This window comes from Podarcis vaucheri, assembly GCF_965113315.1.
Source record: "Podarcis vaucheri genome assembly, chromosome: 1".
Classification (NCBI taxonomy): Eukaryota; Metazoa; Chordata; class Lepidosauria; order Squamata; family Lacertidae; genus Podarcis; species Podarcis vaucheri.
Window position 1 is genome coordinate 20781710 of NC_138759.1, and position 10786 is coordinate 20792495.

Consider the following 10786-nt stretch of genomic DNA (forward strand, 5'->3'; position numbering starts at 1 on the left):
AATGTTAGCCGCTTTGAGACTCCTTAAAGGGAGTGAAAGGCGGGATATCAAATCCAAACTCTTCTCTTCTCTACTTGTAATAAATAAATGTTCTTGTGCAACTTATTCTCAATTGGAAGGGAAGCGCTACACAGTTATAAATGCTTACTTGCAATGCACATGAAGGGAGACTCAACTATGAAAACTAAAAGCAAGACTCTTTCTAGGAATCCTACTGTTATGCTAACTGCACAGGCGCCATTTCCTGGCCGAGAATGCCCACATCCATCTGCTTATGATGGCACTGTGCCTATTTGCAAGGTGGCCAAACTATTACTAGGCCATTGATGCCAAGCAATGAGTCTGAATGGGCAGAACACAAATTTCACAGTATTCATTCACTTTCTGCTCTTTGTGGAGATATCAAATCTTGCACAACCCTACTTAGGACCACCCCTACAGCTGAAATTTAACTCACTGCAAACATCCTTTAACCTGCCCCCAGACTCGGGAAAAGGTACTTCTGTCCATTGGGATTTAAGATACAACAGAGGCAATTTTGTGCAGGCATCCATGCACATGTTTCCATCCAATTTTGCTACTGAAAAGTCAGGTTAGATATCTAAATAAATATGTATATGCATGAATGACTTGGGGATGTTAGTATGTGCAGTTTCACGGATGGCATACTGACAACAGTGAGCAGCAGACTGTCAGATAACACAAACAGCAGCAACTAGTTTTGTTTTTCAAATGGCTTAACTACCATGTGAATTAGAAATACAGGAAGCAGCCTTAAGTTGCGTCAGACTATTTGTCCATCACGCCGAGCAAAGACTATTCCCATTGGAAGCAGCTCTCCAGGGCCTCAGGTCTTTACCATCAGCTGCTTTCTAAGTAAAAACGCCCAGGGATTGAACCGGGCACCTTCTGCATGCAATGGATGTGCTTTGCCACTGAACTACAACACCTCAGAAATGCGCTGGATGAAAAGTATCGCTGATACAATCAGCTATTGGCTGTTATATTTGACAAGACTTCACAAACAGGGTTCTCCTCTTTTTGCCCCTTGAAAATAAACTGTTCTGTTCATTAACAAACTATCACCCCTTGCTTTTAGAAATGTGCAAATATATATATATATATATATATATATGCTTTCGTAGATTTTCACGGGTACAGGAATGCAGGTTTTGGTGTCTTCGGGTGTCTTCCACACCCCTCAACCACACCCCTCAACAGTATTTATAGGAACTCAAACACCAGACTCTGCTCTGTTCCAGTAACAAGAAGCCGAAAGCACCAGCCTGAAGATGACGAGTGAGACCTCGTCGAAACGTCGCACAGACACCCCGACTCTTACACGGGAAGACACCCGAAGACACCAAAACCTGCATATATATCTTGAGTGGTATCTTGAGTGATTTCATGAGTGATATTCTGAATACCACTGGGTGGGTCATTAAGTGTATATATATATATATATATATATATATATATATATATATATATTTGCTTTCGTAGATTTTCACGGGTACAGGAATGCAGGTTTTGGTGTCTTCGGGTGTCTTCCCGTGTAAGAGTCGGGGTGTCTGTGCGACGTTTCGACGAGGTCTCACTCGTCATCTTCAGGCTGGTGCTTTCGGCTTCTTGTTACTGGAACAGAGCAGAATCTGGTGTTTGAGTTCCTATAAATACTGTTGAGGGGTGTGGTGTATAGCCTCCAACGTTCTGGGCAGAGAGGAAGTTCCTAGATTAGTGTGCCTCTTCTTCTTTTGTTCCTTAATTACTTGAGGGATATCTTGAGTGATTTCATGAGTGATATTCTGAATACCACTGGGTGGGTCATTAAGTGTAGATTAGTTGCTAAAGCTTTTGTGTCTTGACCTCTTGAGCTTGTGAAGAGTTTTTCTGAGAAGATGGCTGTGCTGCATTTAGTTGTGCTCTGGCTTGGTTTCGTGTATAGGGGCGAGCTGTGGTTTTGTGCCTTGTGCCAGCCAGATCTGTGTAGGGATTGCAGGGGGGTGCAGCATCCGGAGGTGCCACTATAGTTTGGCTACTGGATGGAGTCTGTAATATGTCTGTGGAGAGGGTCTGGGTTTGGGTCTGGTGTGGTTGATTGGTGACGGCGTTCTGTGTGCCTCTGGTTCTGGTGTCGGTTTTTGTGGGGAGGGCTAATTTCCAGATGTCTGGCAGGCGGGACATATACACACACACACACAGTGGCGTAGCGTGGGTTGTCAGCACCCGGGGCAAGGCAAGTAATTTGCGCCCCCTAACACGTGGATTTTAGTAGGGGCAGAGAGCTGCGAGTATGAGCGCGCCTCCCCCCCCCCGATGTTGCGCCGATGTTGTGCGGCTGGCCCCCCCTGCACCCCCCACGCTACGCCACTGTGTGTGTGTGTGTGTGTGTGTGTGTGTGTACACACACACACACACACACACACACACAGTGGTACCTCGGGTTACATACGCTTCAGGTTACAGACTCCGCTAACCCAAAAATAGTACCTCGGGTTAAGAACTTTGCTTTAGGATGAGACCAGAAATCATGCTCTGGCAGCAGGAAGCCCCGTTAGCTAAAGTGGTACCTCAGGTTAAGAACAGTTTCAGGTTAAGAACGGACCTCCGGAACGAATTAAGTTCTTAACCCAAGGTACCACTGTGTATGTATGTGTGTGTGTGTGTGTGTGTGCGTGTGTGTGTGTGTAGTGGTCTGCAAGGTGCAAAAGTTTAGGAAAATGAGCTACAGCAGTTCTCTTTGTGCATTCTAGCATACCTAGTTTTTATTCCCACTTTTGTACACTGCCCAGGCATCTTCTGATGAAAGGTGATTAACAAATGAATTAACATGGAGAAGGGAGGCAGTGGAACTGTGCTGGTGGTCCTGACAACCTACAATACCAACACTAGAATAGGCTCATTATGAAAGCATAAGAACTGCAACTCTAATTATTTTATTTGTTTATAAAAATATCCTTGTCTTTCCATAAAATGCTCCCGGCAGTTTACAATGACAAAATCAAAACAAAGCTAATGTTAAATAGAAACATAAAAAAGCAGTAACCGCAGTCATAAATAAATTAAATAGGCCACTTTAAATCATTACAGTTTCTTCTGAGAAACTACATTTTGGCCACAGAACAAAAGTTCAGCATTATGAAAAGGGCCCATCATTTGTTCCCAACCACCATACTCCATATGGTGAAAGAAAGATCGCTAGGAGAGCCTCAGTTATCAAAGTTCAAGGACACTTGGGGTAAGATCTCATAGTGAGAAAAAATAAAAGAGAAGGGAGCCCAGATGGATGGGAGTTTCTTAAAGCACCCCCTTGGTAGGTGTAGGTCACAAGGCTTCTGACTTGCTTTCCAGCCGACCTGACACTTGCATGGAGTTTGTATTCTGAAAGCAGCCTTGCTTCTTAATCTTGTTTAAGTGAAGGGGTCAGGGAAAAGAGGCAAGTTAAGTAGTCCTCGTGATTTTGTGAGAAGAGTCTGAAGATGCGTGAGCTACAGAGGAACTAGGTCTGTAACTTTGTGAACTAAAATAGATTCTCCTCTAGTGAAAAAACAAATTCTGAACACACAGAAAAAGTATGCAAACTAATTCATGATATATTCTACCCTGAAAGTGGAGGGAAGGAATGGCATAGAAACTGGACTTTAAGAAGGCTGATTTCAAAAAGCTTAGGAAACTACTGGGTGAAATCCCATGGTCAGAAATACTCAAAGAGAAAGGAGTCCAAGATGGATGGGAGTTTCTTAAAGGTGAAATACTAAGGTAGACAATTCCAACAAAAAAGAAAAGTGGGAGGCACCTAAATAAACCAGTGTGACTGCATAAGGAGCTTACAGATGAACTGAGATGTAAGGCGGGAAGGTATAAGAAATAGAAAGGAGAAATCACAAAGTAAAAGTATATACGAGTAGCCAAGAGTTGCAAGGAGAAGGTCAGGTGGGCCAAAGCTCAGAATGAACTCAGGCTTGCAATAGAGGTTTAAAATAATAATAAATCTTTCTTTGGCTAGGTTTGAAGCAAGAAGAACAAGCAAATAGTATGGGCAAGTACAGTGGTACCTCGCAAGACGAAATTAATCCGTTCCGCGAGTCTCTTCGTCTTGCGGTTTTTTCGTCTTGCGAAGCACGGCTATTAGCGGCTTAGCGGCTATTAGCGGCTTAGCGGCTATTAACGGCTTAGTGGCTATTAACGGCTTAGCGGCTTTAAGAAAAAGGAAACAAACTTGCAAGAACTCGCAAGACGTTTCGTCTTGCGAAGCAAGCCCATAGGGAAATTCGTCTTGCGGAACGACTCAAAAAACGGAAAACTCTTTCGTCTTGCGCATTTTTCATCTTGCGAGGCATTCGTCTTGCGAGGTACCACTGTATTATAGTTGAAATAATGTTCAGGTGGCGCACTTGGAACACCTCTCACTAGGCAACAGTCATTTTTGCTCCATTATATTCCTCAACAGTGTGTTGCAATGATCTAGCTTAGACATAACTAAGGCATGAATGACTGTTCAGTGTCACTGCGTCTGCCATTAATTTTTCTCCCCCCTCCCTCCCAGCACACTTCGTTTCTTTGCAGCCATTTCCTATTATATGTTTCCATCCCTGCTGAACAGAACTAAAATGAACATGCCTCTAATTTATTTTGAACACAAAGTTTCTGCTGTGTGGAACACAGAATGATTCAACAGCTGATGTCCTTCCTCATTTGGTAGTGCTCTAATCCACCACAAACTGCTGTTTATTTCAGCAAGGTTGCTTCCTTTTAGTGATCAGGCAGTACCACAAAGTTTGTAAGTACTGCATAGATGAAATTTTCTAAGAAAACCCAAGGAACAGGGGACATACCACACCCACGTCCAACCTCAAAAATAAAGAAATTAGATTCTCCTCTTATTTAAATGAGGGGGCACTGTTTATCAAATAGGAGAATGGGGAAAAAATGAGTATAGATACTTTAGTAATTTACAAATGGCTGGAACCAAAAAAGTATGAGTACTTTGCCCAGGCAGCAAGGCTTCCTGCCTCTTTCCTGCTTAAGACATGTGTACCCAGAAGCCAAAGTGCCAAAGACATACAGGCAATGGATGTGACATGAAGGCTGGGAACATCAACCCTGCTGTGTTGCAATCTCTTGCATACTACCACAGAGCCTGGAGACAGGCAGGCAGGTCGTGCATCCAGCAGTGACCAGAGGAGGAATGACCACTGGAAGGAGCACAGAGAAAAAACGCCATAGCACATCTGCAGCAGCACAATCGGATGCCTTCATCTGCCCTAGCTGCAACAAAACATGTCTCTCCCGCATCAATCTCTACAGCCATAGCCAGCGCTGCAACCTTCCAACCGTTTGACTTCACCCCCAATGGAGCACTCCTCCAATGACAGATGAATGCCAACCAGAGTTGAAACTGATAATTTCCAAAGCAATTAACCTCTCATTATTTATTAAAATTATATACCGCCCTTCATCATAAAATCTCAGGGTGGTACACAGAATAAAATTCTTCTCAGGCCTTTAGTACACCTTTTTTGTGAGTTACCAGAAGATGACATGTAATGTCAGGTTCTGTGGGTTTATATGCCATAAACCCCATAATAATATATGAGAAATCCTTATTTAGAACTCATTAACAAAACTCCCATTAAGCTATTTCACCTCCTCTTTGTTAAAAACAGGTAAATGGAAGTACAAAACAAAGTCCACACACATTTTTACATGGGACAAATTGCTTTTGAGATTCTCTTAGGCATTTTATCTGAATGTGCAAAAGCAAAATAATAATAACGCAGAAATACAAAAGAAATGCATGCAGAAGGTCCTAGGTTCAAGTCCTGACATTTCCAGTTTCAAAGAATATCATGCAGCAGAAAAAGAGCCCTGCCAGTCAGAGTAGACAGTCCTCTGGGCTAGAGATGAATCAGTGGTGTGACAGAACTAATCATTCAGAGCACTAGAACTACCAAGTGAAACCTATGCAGGATATTGACTTCTAAAAATATCTTCCACCTGGTTATAGTAAGACACTTTATTATATGAATGCATATAAATAATACATAATTTAATTCCACTTTTCCACAGCTATGGCATACTGGGTTGACCTTTTCACATTCAAGTATCTACAACTCCTAAAATCTCCTTCCTTGTCAGTCACTCATCAGTGCAGATCCCGTAAGCATATATTCTCAAATTGTTTATATTTAACTTAATTTATTCAGTTACATGACTACGTTGTTGCTATTCTAGCCTCACAGCAAGTCTGCAAGATAGGTTAGCAGGAAGACAGCAATTTATTAGAAGAGCCCTCTGTACTTCATGGATAGAAATGTGAACCTGGATTTCCAAGACCCAAGAATATAGGATAGTTTACAATTTTTTAAAATGGCTTGCAAGATAAGAGGCACAATATAAATCAATTATGGCATAATAAGCTGTTGTGGACTACAGTTAGCTTCATCAGATCAACACTAGCCCACAAAATACTGCCCTGTAATAAACATGAACCTTTAAGATGACAAACATTGCTTGTGTGGCAAAAGCCGAACATAGATCCCACTCTGGAATAGATTAAGCTACAATCCTAAACAGTCTTACTAGAGAGTAAGACCTTTCGAACACTACAGAATGTCCCTGTGAGAGCATTGTACTGTCCATCATGATGGCTAAATGGAACATCGAAGTTCAGGGGCAGTGTACCTTCCAAATAGCTGATACCAAGGTTAAACAATGGGACAAATTACAAGATGACATCTCACTGCCCACTGTGAAAAGCAGAGTGCCAAAGTGTGTGCATCTTTTTGGACAGATTCAGCATGGCTCTCTTGCAGTTCTGTTGATACATGACAGCTCTAAAAACTCTGCCACTACAATGCCTTTACTTTGCATTAAAACTTGTTGACCTGGAGTATCCTGAGCTGTGTGTGTGTGAAAATAAACCAGGAATACAACCCGCCACATTTACACTAAAGTGAATTCCCTTTGGAATGGGCTTCAATACAAAGCGAGATAATGAAAAAGCCTCCAGCAGGCGAAGGTTGTGTGTGAGATAAAGTGTGCAAGAGCACACAACCCCTTTCCCCCATCTCCAAAGCCAGCACGGTGCAGTTTTGGCTGATTGTCACCTGCAGCCTTCAAGATGTCGGATTGCCACTCCCATCAGCTCAATGCCATGGTCAGCGGTGATGGGAACTGTAGTCCATAAACATCTGGAAGGCCAGAGGCTCCCCAACCCCTGGTGAACATCCCCATTTGCGATGCAGCCCTAACCACGTCTATTTAATTGCAAAGTTGCTTTGGGTTTCCCTGGGCAAGACAAAATGACAAGAAATGTAATAGATAATAAGAAATCTTACTGAATTCCACGGGGCTTATACCCAGGCCAAGTGGGGTTAGGGTTGCACCCAGCCACACACTGAGCGGCCTTGAGCCCTGTTTTTAATGTTTGATGTTTTATTGTATTTTTATTATTTTGCTGGAAGCCGCCCTAGAGTGGCTGGGGAAACCCAGCCAGATGGGCAGGGTATGAATAATAAATTATTATTATTATTATTATTATTATTATTACTCCCTGCCTCTCTCCTGAACATGCCTCCCTCCCAATGGTTTGCGTGAGAACAAAATGGGCGGCAGAGAGACACAGTCACCTAAGCTGCCTCCAGCACCTCCAAGGATAATGAGCGCAGCTATAATGATTTTAAGGAATCTCAATAATGGGGAGGAGGGCAAGGAGCGGAATGAGATGCAGACGCCCTTTCTTCTCCCCGTTTGTATCTGATAAAAGTGACTCTAGCCCACTCTCTATTAATAATAATTAGTAATAATAACGTGCCACAAAACTCCCTACTTCCTTCTGCAAACACCCCTCGGGAAATCCTCACAGAAAAGTCCCCTCCCGAGTGGCTCCGCCTACCCCGCAACCTGCCAGCCCACGTGTAGAACCGGGCACCCCAAGGGTCATCTAGTCGAACCCCGCCTCACATCGCCTCAGCAGCGTTGCCCTCCGAACCCTGCCCTGGAGGCTGCTCTTATTATTATTATTATCGTCATCGTTATTTACACTGTGCAGCTGGGAATGCTGAGGGGGGGGGCGAAGAGAGGAGCGAGCAGCCTGGGCCCGCGGCGGCCTAAGCTCGCCTCGCCCCCCTCACAGGCGCCTGCCTCCCCTCAGGCTGCAGCCACGGCCTTTCCTTACTTTTGATTTTACTTCTGTAATATACCTCCCTGCTTCCCTCCTCTGCTCGCTCGCTTCCTTCCGCCCGCTCTGAAATTCCCGCCGCGAGTCTCTCGCTCTCTCCGCTTCCCTGTCAAAGTCCAGCGCTCGGCTTCCTCTCTTTCCCGCCCCCGCGGGACGCGGCACCTCATTGGTTAATTAATCCACGCGCCCTCCCGTCCGAAAGTGACGAGACTTCTTTTTTTGTAACGTTTGCCCCACCTCGGCCGCCGTCGCAAGGCAAACGGCCTCCTTTCCCTCTCCCCCTCCCAACGCCACCCGCGTGCTGCGATGCATTCTGGGAAGTGTAGTTTTATTTCCCGCGTAGGAACGGCCGTTTCTCGCTTCTTCCCACCCCGCCCACTCCTCCTCTCGCGCATGCGCGTTTGAAGAGGGGAGCCGGTGCTAAGTTTGAATGTACAGTACTGTACATGCACTGGTAGATGTCATGTACAGTATGTTGAATTGTGGTTGTTGTTTTAATGATTCCCCCTGCGCCTCGTTTATGTCATAGTGGGTCTTTCCCCCCCCTGTAAGCTGCCTTGAGTCCCCTCAGAAGAAAAGGTGGGGTATTATTATTATTATTATTAATACTTAATAGGCCAGTACCCCAGTTCTGGGTGACCTATTATGCAAATCATGGGATGGGTTGGGAAAGGGCTAGTTTAGGATTAGCTGCCGTTTGCATTTTTTCAAAATAAAAAAAAATTGCAATAGTAGGTTGATGAGAGCTTCATGCAAAATAAGTAGAATGCATATTCATGGATGAGCTTGTTCATATTTTCTAGGTAGGCAGAATTGCACGCAAACTCATTTCGGTCAGTGCAAAATGGGAGAAAGTGCATCAGTGGTCAGCGAACATCTGTTAGAAAAGCGAATCTGTTAGAAAAGAACAAAAACTTATAGTGCAACCATAAGGAAAATACTACTGCAGCATTTGATGGGATGCGGGTGGCGCTGTGGGTAAAAGCCTCAGCGCCTAGGGCTTGCCGATCGAAAGGTCGGCGGTTCGAATCCCCGCGGCGGGGTGCGCTCCCGCTGCTCGGTCCCAGCGCCTGCCAACCTAGCAGTTCGAAAGCACCCCCGGGTGCAAGTAGATAAATAGGTACCGCTTACCAGCGGGAAGGTAAACGGCGTTTCCATGTGCTGCGCTAGCTCGCCAGATGCAGCTTTGTCACGCTGGCCACGTGACCCGGAAGTGTCTCCGGACAGCGCTGGCCCCTATAGATGTGAGATGGGTGCACAAACCCCAGAGTCTGTCAAGACTGGCCCGCTCGGGCAGGGGTACCTTTACCTTTACCTTACTGCAGCATTTGGGACTTTGGTTTAGAGAAAAGGTGAGTAACATGGTAGAAGTTTTTTAAAATTATCCAGACATGGAGAAAGCGGATAGAGGAGAAATGTTGTCCCTCTCTCTTTCAATATTTTAATGTTGCATTTTAATTTTGTTTTTAAGTTGTATTCATTCAACTTATTTTTATTATTGCTTGTTAGCCGCCCTGAGCCCGGCCTTGGCTGGGGAGGGCAGGGTATAAATAAAAATTATTATTATTATTATTATTACACTTGAACTCGTGGATATCCTATGAAGCTGAACTTTGAAGATTCAGGATGGAAAAAAGAAAAGACTGCTTCACACAGCACACAGTTAAACTATGAATCTCACTCCCCCACTTAGATGGCTTTAAAAGAGGATTTGGTACAAATTCATAGAGGAGAGGGTGGTCAAGGTCTACTAGCCATGATGGCTATGCTCAATGCTTCTGAATACTAGTTGCTGGAACCACAGAGTGCTTTTATGCTTAGGTTCTGCTTGCTAGTTTCTCTCATGCATCTGGTTGGCCACTGTGAGAAGAGGATGCTGGACTAAATGGGCCACTGGCCTGATCCAGCAAACTCTCCTTCCATTCTTAAGTTCAATGTTAAGCGTATATAACAAAATAGTATTGCGGCACTTTAAAGTCTATCAAATTTATTCTGGTATAACTTTTCCAGAGGTCAAGCTCACTTTGTCAGATGCATGAAGTGTTGGTGCTGACCTTTAAAACCCTAAAGGGCCTTGGTCCAGTAATCCGAAGAAGCATCTCCACCCCTGTCGTTCTGCCTGGACACTGAGATCCAACGCCAAGGGCCTTCTGGCGATTCCCTCGCTGCGAGAAGCCAAGTTACAGGGAACCAGGCAGAGGGCCTTCTCGGTAGTGGCACCCGCCCTGTGGAACGCCCTCCGATCAGATGTCAAAGAGAACAACTACCAGACTTTTAGAAGACATCTGAAGGCAGCCCTGTTTAGGGAAGATTTTAATATCTAAGGACTATTGTATTTTAATATTTTGTTGGAAGCCGCCCAGAGTGGCTGGGGAAGCCCAGCCAGATGGGTGGGGTATAAATAATAAATTATTATTATATTATTATATGAAATGAAATATTAGTTGGCAGGTATATGAAGCAGAAAATTATGAGATGCAAAAATTACAGCCAGTGATCACTGGGGCTTATATATAAGAGGCACACCTTAACCTTTTACAGTAGCAGACTGCTGATCATTTACTGATCATTGCGGACACCATTGTATAATTAACAGCTTATATT

General features: G+C 44.3%; 1 protein-coding gene across 5 annotated transcripts in view; it reads right to left on the reverse strand.

The window, feature by feature from the left end:
• Positions 1 to 8382, reverse strand: part of VRK1 (VRK serine/threonine kinase 1) — a 48982-nt gene extending 40600 nt beyond the window's left edge. The window contains exon 1 of one of the 5 annotated variants that reach the window (XM_082218796.1): positions 8180 to 8382. The gene's annotated coding sequence lies outside the window, so the exon portion shown is untranslated. The remainder of the gene's footprint in view (positions 1 to 8179) is intronic. The other 4 variants (XM_082218795.1, XM_082218794.1, XM_082218793.1 and 1 more) reach the window with 4 other exon arrangements.
• Positions 8383 to 10786: the final 2404 nt, after the last annotated feature.